At 54.1% G+C, this 13907-nt stretch overlaps 1 protein-coding gene across 1 annotated transcript in view; it reads right to left on the reverse strand.

Annotated features, from left to right (window-relative positions):
• The window catches only part of GSG1L (GSG1 like), a 205187-nt gene that overhangs the window by 39858 nt on the left and 151422 nt on the right, over positions 1-13907 (reverse strand). The gene's annotated exons all lie outside the window — the stretch shown is intronic.

The raw sequence follows: 13907 nt of genomic DNA on the forward strand, positions 1-13907 counted from the left end.
CTGGAGATTCCAAAACATTAACTATCGTGCCCCTTGCATGATGCAGAATGACACTTCAACATCATTTTATGTTTTGTGTTTCCCTCATTACTAGTGAGCTTGGGCATTTTTCACGTGTTCATTGACCATCCCTACCTCTGTCTCCACAGTGCCTGTCTGCATCCTTTGTCAATTTTTTCTTTTTTTAAAAAAATATACTCTCCCTTATAATTGGTAGGCACTCTTTATGTATTCTGGATACTACTCCTGTCTGTTGCATAGACCACCGAGACTTTACTGCTTGCCTTTTCCCACGTACTGAGCATCTTTTTGGTTTTTAATTAATAGAGTTTACTTTTTAGAGCTGTTTGAGGTTTACGGAAAAAGTGAGGGGAACTTAGAGTTCCTCTGTGCCCGAGGTCACACCCCCACAGTTTCCCGTATGATTAATATCTGGCATTAGTGCAATACATTTGTTACAATTGACAAACCAAAACTGATCCAGTCTGATTAACTAAATCCTTGGCTTACATTAAGTTTTGCTCTTTGTGTTGTAAATTCTATGGATTTTAATAAATGTATGATGACATGTAGCCACCGTTACCGCGTCAACTATTTTCACAGCCCTAAAAATCCCCTGTGCTCCATCTACTCATCCCTCCCCCTAACCCCCTGACAAACACTGATCTTTTTACCGCCTTCATAGTTTTGCCTTTTCCAGAATGATATATAGTTGGAATCATACAGTGTGTAGCCTTCTCAGATCGGCTTCTCTCCCTTAGCAAGATGCATGTAAGTTTCCTCCAAGTCTCCTCATGGCTTTCTAGTGTTGAATGATGTTCCACTGTCTGGACGCATCACAGGTCACTCACCTGCGGGCCATCTACCTGCTGAAGGACATCTTGGTTGCTTCCAAGTTTGGGCAGTTATGGATAAAGCCGCTCTTGTCATACATTTTGATATTTGATATCCTCAAATTTACCAGTCTTTTCCTTTTCGGTTTTCCCTTCCTGTGTCTACTTTTAGAAAACCACACCGTAGGGGTGCCTGGGGGGGGGGCTCAATCATTTAAACTTCTGCTTTTCGCTCAGGTCATGATCTCCAGGTCCTGGGATCGAACTCCGTGTCGTCGGGCTCCCGGCTCCGTGAGAAGTCTGCTTCTCCCTCTCCCTCCGCCCTTCCCCCTGCTCATTGTCTCTCTCAAATAAATAAAAATCTTGAAAGGAAGGAAGGAAGGAAGGAAGGAAGGAAGGAAGGAAGGAAGGAAGGAAGGAAGGAAGAAATGAAGGAAGGAAGGAAGGGAGGGAGAAAGAAAGAGAAAGAAAGAAAGAAAGAAAGAAAGAAAGAAAGAAAGAGAAAGAAAGAAAGAAAGAAAGAAAGAAAGAAAGAAAGAAAGAAAGAAAGAGCAATGTCATTCTAAAAAAAAAAAATAGCTCAGAAAAGCAGCATCATAAATACACGGTCCTATATTTTTATATTAATTCACCCGGAATTTATCTTGGTGAATGGTGTGAGCTGTTTTTAATGAGCAGCTAATTATTTTGAATCCTTATAGAATGACCTGTTCTTTCTCCACTGATTTTAAATGACACTTACATTCCAAGCCCCACATGTATATGAGTCCGTGTCCTAATGTCACTCTGTTCCAATGTCAATGTCACACTGTTTTAGTCCTCATAACTCACAGTAGAGTCCGTTAGCTGTGAGGACAAGCCTCCCCTCCTAGCTGCCCAGTGCTCATTTTGCCTGAAATTGCTGCTCTACCCAGGAGCCTTGTGCCTTTGGTGGGGTCCTGACCCCTTCCCTAGTCCCCCCCCCAGTCCCTTTCTAGGGGAGGGAGCTTGCTCTCCAAACACTCTGTTATTCTAACTTCTTCAGTTCCTTCTGTACTACGCCAGTCCAGATGCTCTCCAAGTTCTGTGACCTCTGGGTGCCTTGGTTTTCTCATCTATAAAGTGGGGACATTAGTAGACATAGGTATTCTAATGAGCAGCTACTAAAGAAGGAGAACTTTCATGAGAACAACCCCTCCTTGTGTTAGGGCAGTGGGGACATAATGAAAACTCCTAGCTAGACCCAGAAGCCAGACCCAGCCTGTTGGCAGAATAATTAATTTTCCAAATTGTTAGCTTGAAAAAGCATCGATTTCTCAATCGAATTCCATTTACTCCCAAATATGAAAGGCCGTGCTTTAAGAAAATGACAATTCACTCGAAGATAGGCTGGTGAGAGTCTCTGATTGCATTTTGAAGACTCTCCTTTAAAAATCTGACCCTAGCCCGTATTTCTGGAAGCATGTCTGTTCTGCAAAGGGAGGTCCATGGTAGCATCTGTCGTACAAACCCTCCACAGAAGGAATTGTTTCCAGCTCCTCTGAGCGAAAAAGTGACTTTCTGCGGAGTTACTGCGCTTCCTAAATTAGCATCAACTAAAAGAATGAGGTTTTCCTGCTCTGGGACTGCTGCTTCCCGGCGGGAAGGAAACTCATGGCTGTAAACCTCATTTTCCAACTCCTGACGCCATAGACGAGAGCCCTGACCCACAACCCACGTGGTGAGGTGGCCATGGCTCCTCCCAGCCCCTGGGGGACGCTGGAGAGCACTGGGGGTGACACTGACCAAGGAGCCAGAGCTGGGCTGGGTGTGATGCCTGCCAGACCCCAGAGCAGGAAGGGCTGCCACGACTCCCAGCCCTGCCCTCCGCTGGTCAGACCAAAGAAGGAAAGTCAGCTGTCAAGTCCAGAGGGGCTGGCATGGGCCCAGAATTAAGAGACAGTGTCGGGAGGGTCAGAAGGTAAGCCCAAGGTGAAGCAGGGGTGAAACAAAGTGAGAGAGAGTCTATAGTTTCCAGCTCTGTCACTCATCAGCCGTGTGACCTTGAGGAGATGACCTCCCATTTCTGTGCCTCAGTTTCCTCAAGTGTAACGTGAGGGTAATAACAGCACCTGCCATAGACTGGTATGAGTATCAGGTAGCTTAAACTTGTGAAGCATCTAGAACAGCGCTTGGCAGGAAGGAGGCCCTATATATTCTTGAATGAATGAATGAATGAATGAATGAATGAATGAATGAATGCCTGAGACTCACTGCATAGGCCCTCTAGACGGCACACTTGTCCAGGCACCAGGTCTGTAGTCCCAGCACACAGTAAGTGTTCGATATGTGTCAAATGAACAGACCATGGATGTCAAGGTGCGTGGTGGCGGAGGATTAGGCTGGCTAGTGGAAAGTTCTGGGTCTGGGATATGGGAATGAGCAAGGGCAGGGCCAGATCTGACAACTGGGGAGAGCGAGTCGTCTACATGAGCCCTATCCAAGTCATCATTCATTTATTTATCATTCATAATTCAATCTGTCAGTGAATAGTTATCAAATGCTTTTCATATGCCACACATTGGTCTAGTGTGTGGGGGCCACTGACACAGATGGACCGAGGCCCTTGCCCTCAAGGCTCTCGGTTTCTAGTGGAGATAGCCAGATGACGAGCACATAGGTTACCAGGAAAACATCCTGTAGTGAGAGGTGCCATGATGAAAATAAAATAGGACAATGTGACAGAGAGATCCTGGGGGCCATCACACTGGGTGGTCAGGGATGGCCTCTCCGGGGAGGTGATTTTTTTTTTTAAGATTGTATTTATTTATTAGAGAGAGAGACAGAGCACAAGCAGGGGGAGGGGCAGAGGGAGAAGCAGACTCCTCGCTGAGCAGGGAGCCTGACATTGGGGCTGGATCCTGGGACTCCAGGATCAAGACCTGAGCCGAAGGCTGACGCCCATCCCACTGAGCCACCAGGTGCCCCTCGGGAGGTGATTTTTAAGCAAAGGTTTGAATGGAGCTGGAGGCAGCCACAGGGAGGTCTGAGGAAGAACACTCTGGGCAGAGCGAGAGAAGCGGGCAAAGGCTGAAGGCAGGAGCCCGGCCTGGGGGTGGCAAGGAGACGAGGCTGCTGCAGAGGGCTAAGGAGAAGGTGTGTGGAGATGTCCCGGAAGGCAGGCGGTGGCCAGCGCCTTGCGGCCACAGTGAGGAATCTGGCTTTTATGCGAAGTGTGACAGAAGCCCGCAGAGGGAGGAAGCAGAGGCCTAGGCTACGCATACAGCTCATTCTGGTGACCGGGTACAGAGAGGACGGGGGAGAGGGTGTGGAGGAGGGAGCCCGGCTGCGAGGCCCATCCAGGAGGCTTGCTGCTTGGCGCAGAGCTCCTGGCAGCCCCGGGACAGGTGTGAAGGTGGAGCGAACAGGACGTGCTAACGGGCTGGGCGTGGGGGCGAGGGTACCTGGGATCTAGGGTGACCTCCAGAGTTTCAGTCTGGGCAACTAACTGGGCGGATGGTGGTGCCATCTACTCAGGTGAAGAAGATGAAGGAAGGAAGACGTTGGGTGGTGGAATCCCATTTGGGCCATATTAGTTGGACATGTATATTTTACATCCAAACAGAGATGGCAAGCGAGCGGTTGGGTATATAAGTTTGGCGTTCAGGGAACAGTCCGAGCTGGGGATTAAATGCATGAGTCACTGGCACAGGGCCAAGGGCTGGGGAGGGACCACCCGAAGAGAGATCGTAGGAAGAGAAAGCCAAGCCAATGTTGGGGCTGAGCGGAGCAGCAGGGGTGCGCAGAGCGGGCCGACGAGGGGCCCGGGCAGCAGGAGGAAGCGAGTGTGGCATTGCCAGGGCCAGGGAAGTACGCTTGCTGAGACGAAGGGAGCAGCCCGTGAGGTCAGAGGTGAAGATAGAGAAGTGACCCTGAATTTGCCAACATGCAGGCCACTGGGGACAGACGCTCAGCTACAACAGGCAAAACGAGGAGAAAAAGCAGCCAAGTAATCCCAGAGAAGGAGTCAAAACCCGTGGAGAAGCACGAAAAAGGGGGTGACAGTGATGTTCAGGGAGGGATACTGAAGAGGGGAGACAGAGAATGTGCCTGCACTCCCCCCTGAGCAATCAAGTAGACTGGGGGAGACTGCTGGTCAGAGGAGCCCCAGGGCGAGTGCAGAAGAAGGGCAGAGAGGAGGCAAGAAGGGCAGGGAAGCTTCCACACAGGCAAGGGGCTGGAGGCAGCTTCGCTGTTTCCTCTCCACCAAGCAGGGCCAGGCTGTCCGCTGAGAGTGAGCCAGCTGGGTGTGGACTTGGGGGGAGTTTAAGGAGTGACAGAAGGGGTGACATAGACTTTCTGGGGAGTGGGGAAGTGCAGGCAAGCACGCACACTGCATGCGTGTGGGGTCTGAGCTCACGAGCGTAAAGTGAGATCAGGCGACACGGCAGTGGGACGCCGGCACTGGGAGAGGACACACAGACACGTCGGAGTGCGAAGACATGTCGCCGCCCTGTGGGGAGGGGCCATGGTGGACCCCGGCCCAGGTGGCCCTTCCTGCGGGAACACTCTGCAGCCTGGAGATGCCGCCTGGGGCAGGGTACGCAGCAATGATGCCCCCTGGCTTCCAGGACTCTCTAGCCTCTGGCCCGCCTCTCTCTTGCAGGGTTTGGATGTATTATGCTGAGGGCATGCTCCATTTAATTGAGATATCAGGGAAGTAGCTGATTAATTAATTTATAACAGAGTTTATTATTAAAGATGCTGTCTAAGTTATTACTCCAAACACTCGGAGAGCATTCATGTCTAAATAAATACTCTCGTGTTTATGGGCACCAATCTGGATTTGCCAACAATCCCACGCATGTCATGTCAGGATGTCACACGGCTGGTGGAAGGAAGGAAGCTGAAACCAGATGAGACAGGGCAGGAGGGCTGCCAAGGGGAAGCCCCTGCTGGGGTAGCCTGACATTCAGCTGATGAGTCGCTGAGCATATATCGAGTACCTGCTGTGTGCCAGCCTCTCTTTCAGCTGGGAGGGATGTTCTGGGAACAAGCCAACTGGTCTCCCAATGTTCTTAGGGAGGGGGGAGAAACAGACACACTGGGGACTGGCGTGGGCCAGAGCAGCCAAGGGGGAAGGCCAGGGGCCCATGGGAAGCCCAGCTGGACTCCTAGACCAGACTTGGATGGGAAGGTCAGGAAAGAATGTCACCCAGAGAAGGTGACATCCAAGCTGAGAGTTGCAGGCTCAGAAAGACCAAGAGGGTGGGCCCGGCAGTGAAACCAGCTCTGGCAGAGCCCAGAGGCAAGGTGGTTTGGTGGGCTGTTGGGGCCGTGAGGCAGGGCACGTGGGTGGGGGAGCCGCTGCTAGAGGGATAAACAGGACACTGAAAAGTTCTGGAGCTCTCCTAGGGAGTCTGGGTTTTGTCCTGAGGGCAAATGGGCAGGAATCACGTAACTGTAAGCAAGAAGGCAAGAATCAGACGTGCTTCTGTAAGAGCTCTCTGACTGGCGTGTGGAGGACGAGATGGTGGGAGGCAGGCAGTCAGGGGCGAGGCAGCTGTAGCTCCCCAGGCGACAAGGACGTGGCCAGGCCACATCTGCTAAGGTCAGGAGGCAGGTGAGCAGGTCGCCGGAGGGATGGGAGATTTGCTGAGATGGATGAATTCCCAGCTGACCCGCAGATGCTGGGGAGCCCTGCCTCAGGAGTGGAGAGGGACTGGGGGTAACTGGTGGGGTTGACCCACTTAGCGTCAGCCCTGGAATACGCTCCCAACGGAAAGAGAACTTTGAGATTCTAAAGGCTGGAACTTCGTGACACCCATCAGCGGGGAGGCAGACAGAAAAATAAATCCCGTATCTGTAAGTGTCTAAACCATCCAAATGTTTGTCCAGACAGAGACCAAAGGCTGGTTCTGACTGTCCCTCGAGCCCTTTGACCTGGGGAGGACCCCATACCGTGGGTCCGCTTGCTCTGAAAACCGTGACCAAGAAGCTGAGCTGAGGCTATGTTTAAAGCTTGCCCAGAACTATTTTTAAAGACCAGGCTATTTTTAGACACTCTCCCGAGAACCCGGAGCCTCTCTCCGTAGCATATTTCAGGGTTTTAAAAGTTCCTCCTTACACATAACCTAAATCTTTCCAGCTCCAGTTTAAGCTAATTTCTTGCTCTGCCCTCTGAGGACAAGGGGGTGAGCCGGTTGGCTTCTTCTCGAGGGGATCCTACGGGAGCTTGGCAATTACCGAGTCGCCCCTCAACCTTGGCTGCGCCGTCTAGATCGTTGCCATTACTCTGCCCTTCCTGCAAATGTCTCCCTTTCAGACCACTTGAGTCATTAGCAACACGCTTGTTTGGATTCTGCTCCTTTCTCTATTTGCCTTTTAGAGTGAAGTGGCCAAATCAGAGGGAGCATTTCATAGGGGACCTTCCCATTTCAAGAACTGGGTTTACTGAACCGCCACAAGCCTTGTCCGTCCCAGCCCCCTCCCTCGAGCCTCAGGCAATGAACGGGCTCAGACCCTCCCCACCAGGTGGGGGTCTAGAAGGAGTCCCTGAGGCCATGACCCCAGTTCCTGGTGAGTCTTGGGGTAGCGCAGGGCGATTTGGTGGTGGGATGATTTTTGATGTTAAAAATCGTGGATTTTTACCCCCACCCGGTCCCAGCATTCCATTAGCCTCCTTCATTTGGGCAACCAGAGAGAAGATCTCAATGACTTGGGGGCACAGATGTCACAGAAGACTGGGAAAACAAGAGTTCAAGTCCCAGCTTTGCAGACTTCCAAAGCCTGCATGCAGGCGCTCGCTGAAAAGGTTTGGCAGAACGTGTGATAAGGCAGAGCCGGCCTCTCTCCCCTCCCCCTGGAGACCAGGTCAAGTTGCCTGCCTGGCGGAAGGACGCGGAGGAGGAAGAGCGGACAGTGGGTCCCAGGAAAGAATGAATTCAACTATGCAGACACGAGCAGAGCAGCCCCTTCAGGACTTTCCCGGGAGCGTGTGGGCCATGGGGCAGCCCCCACAAAGGGTCCTCTCCCAACACGAGTGGACAGTAGACAGCAGCGGACATCCCGGTGGGCTGGCCACGTGCACACAAGCCGGTGCGTCCTCAAGGTCGTTCAGAAAGAGGGATGCCCTCCTGGGGCCTGCTCCCATGCGATTCTTCCCATGCACTAGCCCCATTTTGATGGCCTCAGATACTCATAAGCACCGAATACAGTGGGTGGGCCTCCCCTGCAGGATGGTGGTAGGAGGAAGGGGAGGGCACCCCAGCCCGTACCTGGGTGGGAATGAGGAGAACAAGCTAGAGCCATCCAACACAGAGCTGGAAGGCCCCCTTGACATGTCCACACCCCAGGCCACGGCTCTGGCCCTCTCTCACCCTGCCTTCTGCACCTCTACCCCAGAAATCCACACGCCCCAGGAACGTGGTCTTGACACTGCACCCAAGCCTTGGCCTTGGGCTGCGTCTGTGGGGAACAGCCTCAATGCCGGCACAATGCACGATACTTGAAGCCCTGTCTGCAGAGGGGGCGCCTTCTCAGCGGCTCCCAGCCAGCCCCACCCCCAGCCTCTAGACCCCGCTGCTAAACAGAGATGCCTGAGCACCTCCTGTAAGGTCAGGGTCCCCAAGCGGTGGCACAGAGACAGCCAGTGTGGACCGCTCTCTCAAGCCTCAGTGACTGCTCAACTCTCCACCTGCCCCACTAGATACTGTGGCCCGAGAGTGAGGGTGAGGGGTCCCCATCATTGACTGTCCAGGCTAGGACACTTGAAAGGAAAGGAGGTGCCATTATCAACCACCCCGGGACAACTCAATAACTATGGGAGAAGAAATGAACGAGGCAACAAGCCCCCGATCTCTCCAGGGATCCCTGCCACCTGCAGATGGCCCCTAACCTTTACCCAGGGCTCTCCCTCTGCCAGGGACCTTTCTATCTGCTGGGTACTACTGGGCACAGCAGTCCTAAAAGGGTGTCCCGTTCACAGGTGACAAACAGAGTTTGGCCAACAGTGGGGGACCCAGGGACAGAATCCCCTCTCTTTTTTGCCCAGCCTTCTTTCATCCCCCGTGTAACCATGGAGCACCTGCTACGAGCTAGGGCTGGAGAAAGACGACTAAGACAGGTGTGGGCCCTGCCTGCTTGCAGCTCTCGTGGGGGACCAGGACACGGGCAGAAAGCAAAGGCCAAGGGCCAGGGAGCCAGGAGACGGGCGGTGCAGGGGCCGCAGGAGCTGACGCCCGAGTCTTCCGCTCTGGGCGTCTGGGGAGGCGTCCCTGGGGAGGGGTGTTGCAGCTGAGCCTGAAGGGTGAGGAGCTACCCAGGTCAGAGCTGCCTGAGTGTGGGGCACACCTCCCTCAGGTGCTCACGCTTACTTTAGACCAGAAGTTCTAAGCCTCAGCACTACTGACACCCGGGGCCAGATAGCCCTTGGCCGTGGCGGCGGGCTGTCCCGGGCTTTTCAGGATGTTTAGCTGCATCCCCTGCCTCCACCCATTCACTGGATGCCAGGAACATTCACCTCCCTTCTCTCTAAGCGGTGATAACCAAAAATATCTCCAGAGGTTACCAAATGTCCCCTGGCAGGGTGGGGATGGGGGAAGGGCAGAGGGCCCCTGGGGCGGGGGGGAGGGGGCACTGGTTGAGATGCTACACGAACGTTTTTACAATGGTGATGTTTTTATTTTCCCAGTTTTACAGTTCCCTTCTATTTATTGCAAGTACTACTGGCTTTTCATTTCCGGTGATGATCTGAAGCTTCCTTTCTGAATACATTTAAGTTTCAAAAAAAGTGAGTGATTTAGAGGGAAATGCCAAGGAAGTGACGGCCCCGTGGATGTGGCAACCTTCGTGGAGCGAGAGGCGCACACCAAAGTGTGAGGACTGGCGGATCGGGTGAGAGCGGCTACCAGGCGCCCAAGGGGGCTGTAGGCTGGGGCGTGTCCCATCAGCCGCACACCCTGTGACAGCCTTGGGAATCAGGGGGCCGGGGGAGGGGGTGCGTCCTGGAGAGCACACACTTTCCCTTGGAAGTTCAAGGTCAGCGTTCCTCCAATCTGCCCACCGATGGTCTCTCTTGGGTTGGGCACCAGAGGAAGGAATCGGCTTAACCTTCAGGGCCCTTGTGGCATCGAAAAGAAGAATCTTGAAGCGCTAGAAGCATGCTCTTTGAGGCAAGATGCTCGCATTAGGAAAGGCACTGGGGGCTCTGGAATCACAGGGGGGTGGGCCGCTCACCGGACAGTCCCGTCTCTCCATCTCACTGTCCTGGAGCACGCGCTCACTGGGGCCACTGCGTGGGCCCCTCCCTTTGGCTTTTCTCTATCTGCCTCTGTCTCCTTTTCCGTTCCCTTCTACCTCTGTCTCTGACTCTCCCTCCCTGTCTGGTTCTCTCTGTCTCTCTCTCCCGGGAATATCGAGTCCATGCGCACAAGGTCCAGGTAGGAACACCCATTGTATTCGGGTCTCACGCAGTGGGCTCCCCCCCCCCCCACCTCCCATTTGGCCCCTGCGGGACCCTGGCCTGCACAGAGGAAACTATGATGGGTTTGGGGCCCCGCGCCTCATGCCTGCCCAACCTTGAGAACATTCCTCCCAAAGCTACTCTTCCATCCACCAGTCACATTAGCTGAAATGCAAATCCTATTCTTCTGGCTGGTTAGATTTAAGTGCTCTGGGCTGCCACGCTTCCCTGCAGCGACGCTGTGATACTATCCAATTAGTTTCGCTGTCCAGGAAGCTGCCCGAGTACCAGGAAAATGAGATGAGCTGCCGCCTTGCTGCAAAACCTCCAGAGAGCAAAACCTCCGGACAGCCCTCCCCACCGTCCGTGGGCACTCTACAGTTTGCAAAGCACTTGACCGTCCTCGCGTGGTCCGGGAAATAAAGGAGTGTGTAAGACAAACAAGGTCCCTGCTCTCACAGAGCTGATGTTCTTCGGGAGGAAGACAGAAAATAAGCGCATTTAAAATTCAGAGTTTAATAAATGCTGTGAAGGAAAAGAGGGCATGAGGACAAAGTGGTAGTTAAGAGCCAAGGAAGAGAGGGCCGGCCCCTTTGGGGAGGTGATAAGTAAGCAGAGACCGGGGACTCACATTTGTGCTCAGATTCAGGGCAGGGAGGTGGGAAGTGCGCTGTGAGGAGCCACTGCGGGGTCCTGAGGACACGGGCCCGGGGCGCTGTCAGCCTTGCCTCCTTGGAAGCCCAGCGGCTCTGCTGTCCCTCCTACAGGCACCCGTCCTCCTGACCTCTGGCTCAGGGGTGCTCACAGAGAGGCGCCTCCTGGCCCACCCCTCTCCTGGGACAGGAGCCCACACAGAGCCCCACAGGGCCAGGTGACAAGAGGAGAAAGCTGAAGTGAGGTGGGGACAGTGGAGCTTGGGCACGTGCGCTGTCCCCGTCACCCTCCGGCCAGTGCTAAGAGCTTCTGCAGGGTTAGCATCCGGGGTTGCCTGGGTCTGAGCAAGTCTCAGGGCAGACGGGGGTGCTCAGGGAGGACGGCGAGGCAGGGCACCCGGGAGCCCAGGGTGCGCCTGGCATCACTTCCGGGCCTGGATATTGCCGCCTGCTGCCTTGGCTGCTGTTGGCCCTGCTGTCCCTGCCTGAGACCCTCTGCCTGTCCCCTCCATACTCATCTTGGGTGGGAGTGAGTCTGCCTCGCTCTCTTCTGAGGAAGGCCCAGGAGTCAGAGCGGTGCTCCCACCAGGGCTCCCTGGTGCTCAGAGCGACGACCAGGCTGCAAGGGCCCCACACCTCAGACTGCGAGGCATCAAGCCGCAGCGGAGTCTGTGAGCTGCTAAGGAGCAAAGGCCAGTGAAGGGTGGCTCTGTGTAGGCCCCGGGGGCAGCCCTCACCTAGAGCTCCCCCCGGTCGGCCCTGTCTGCCCCAGCAAGGCTCAGCCATGCAGCCAGAGACTCCTGGCCACAGGCTCAGCAGCGCTGCTCCTGACCCAGGCCTCCTGGAGGTGGGGTCTGCTCACCTTCCCTAGGCCTGGCCCAGGAGTGGCCCTGTGCACCCCATCCTGCCGCCCCAGCTGACAGACGCCTTCCCCAACCAAACTGCCACTTCCCTCCTAAGCGGCTCACTGTCTTCTAGGGCTCTTGGGAATACGCCCTCTCCATCGCCCCACCCCTACATCCCAGATTAGACCACCTCTCCCATCCCCATATACTGGCTGGGCCTCTTCCCCCATCCAGCAGACCACTGAGCCGCTGTCATGGGAGGCAGGACAATGTGGACTCTGGAATCAGACCACCTACATCCAAATCCTGCTTCCAACACTTACAAACCATGTGATCTGGGCAATGCTGTTAAATGCTCTGTGCCTCGGTTTCCCCACGTGGTTGTAGGAATGAGCCACGAGCACACAGAACAGTGCCTAGAGCATAGTGTGGAGGCTACGCTGGTCGCTGCCAAGCCTCACCCCCACCTGACCCCAGGACTCCTGCTGCAGTGCTCCATCTGCTGGGTCAGACATGCGTGGATGCTGACACATGCTGGATGGAGTCTTGAGTTCTTCCTGTCCTGAGGACCATGCTTTCCCACTCCTGCTAGTTTTCCCCAGCACTCCCCAACCCCCCTGCTCTGCCACTCTCAGCTCACTCTACTCGCCCACCAGAGCACGGAGCAGAGGGCCCTCTGTGTCCCGGGTCAATTTATAATACCCTAACTGATACATCTGCTCAGCCATGACTTGTCCCTGCAAAGGAAGTTCACGAATGATGCGTGTGTCCTTGTGGAGAAGAATGGAGGAGAGCAAGTAACTGGGAAGCGTGGTGGCAATGTGAGAGATAATGCGGCGTGGGGTACCCCAGGCAGACTTTGAGGAAGGAGGAAGGCCTTGCAGGGTGATGCCTGGGCTACATGGTGACTAATACGAAGCTACTGTCATGGGGTTCTTGACTGTGCACACAAGACAGCAATTGACATGCACCACCTCATTGACCCCGTTGGGGGACTTTATGAAGGAGGAACTGTTACTCTCTCTTTAACAGATAAGGAGACAGAGGCTCAGAAAGTTTATGGATGTATGTGGAGGGCCAAGTGGGCTAGCTCCAGAGTGGGCACCCCTGACTATTTCTCTGTAGCCCCTGGAAGGGCCAGATTCTCCAGATAAAGGACACAGCACTGCCCTCCCAAGCAACCTGAACCTCAGGAGAAGAGGTATGACTAAGCATGATGATAAGAAAAATGGAAATGTGGAGGAGGAGGTACTGAGAGCTATTGGTGACCCAGATGGTGACCCAGACCTTGCCTGTCTTGTCACTGGTTGACTCTTATGTGGTCTCCACCCTAGTGGGTCTCAGAGCCCACAGGCCTGGCCAGGATGTGTAGTGTTACATGGCAGTATACAGTGAGGCTCTATCCACAGCGGGGGATGGATGAGGAGGGCAGCAGCCCCTCATTCCAGCCTGCTTCCTGGACCCCCTAGCACACCTGCCCATAGACACCACTAACCTTCAAGTTGCAAACATTGGCCTGACACCCACCAGTCATCTCTGGACAGCCAGCAATGTCTGTCTGGCCATCCAACGGGGGACAGAGCACTGGGTTGGAGTCAGACAGACCTGGGTTTGAATCTCAGTTCTGCCACTTCCCAGCTGTGTGTCCATGAACAAGTCACTTAACATCTCTGAGCCCCCATTCCCTCATCTGGAAAGTGAGAATAATACCCAGGCATATCCACTCATAACAACCAATATTCCTTGAGTACCTACTGTGTGCCAGATATTTTTTCTACGTCTTGGGGATATGGTGGAGAACAAGACAGAGTCCCTGTCCTCATGGAGCTGACAGTCAGGTGGGAGAAACAGACAATAAAGATGAAATTTCAAGGAAGAAACAGAATGAGGAGACAGAGTGACTGGAGAAAGCTACTTCAGATTAGATCATCAGGGAAGGCTTCTCTGGGAAGGGGCTTCAAACTAGAACTGGGAGGATAAGGAAGAGTTGATCATGAAAAAGCCTGGGAACAGTCCCAAGCAGAGGGAACAGAGATTGCCAAGGCCTTTGGATGGGGAGAAGGGCTCAGTGTGGCTGGAGCCTGTGGAGTGAAGGGGTGAGGGGGTGCAGGAAGGTGGGGAAGGACCAGCTTGGGGAGGGGTTGGGGTTTTATTC

This window comes from Ursus arctos, unplaced genomic scaffold (assembly GCF_023065955.2).
Source record: "Ursus arctos isolate Adak ecotype North America unplaced genomic scaffold, UrsArc2.0 scaffold_2, whole genome shotgun sequence".
Lineage (NCBI taxonomy): Eukaryota > Metazoa > Chordata > Mammalia > Carnivora > Ursidae > Ursus > Ursus arctos.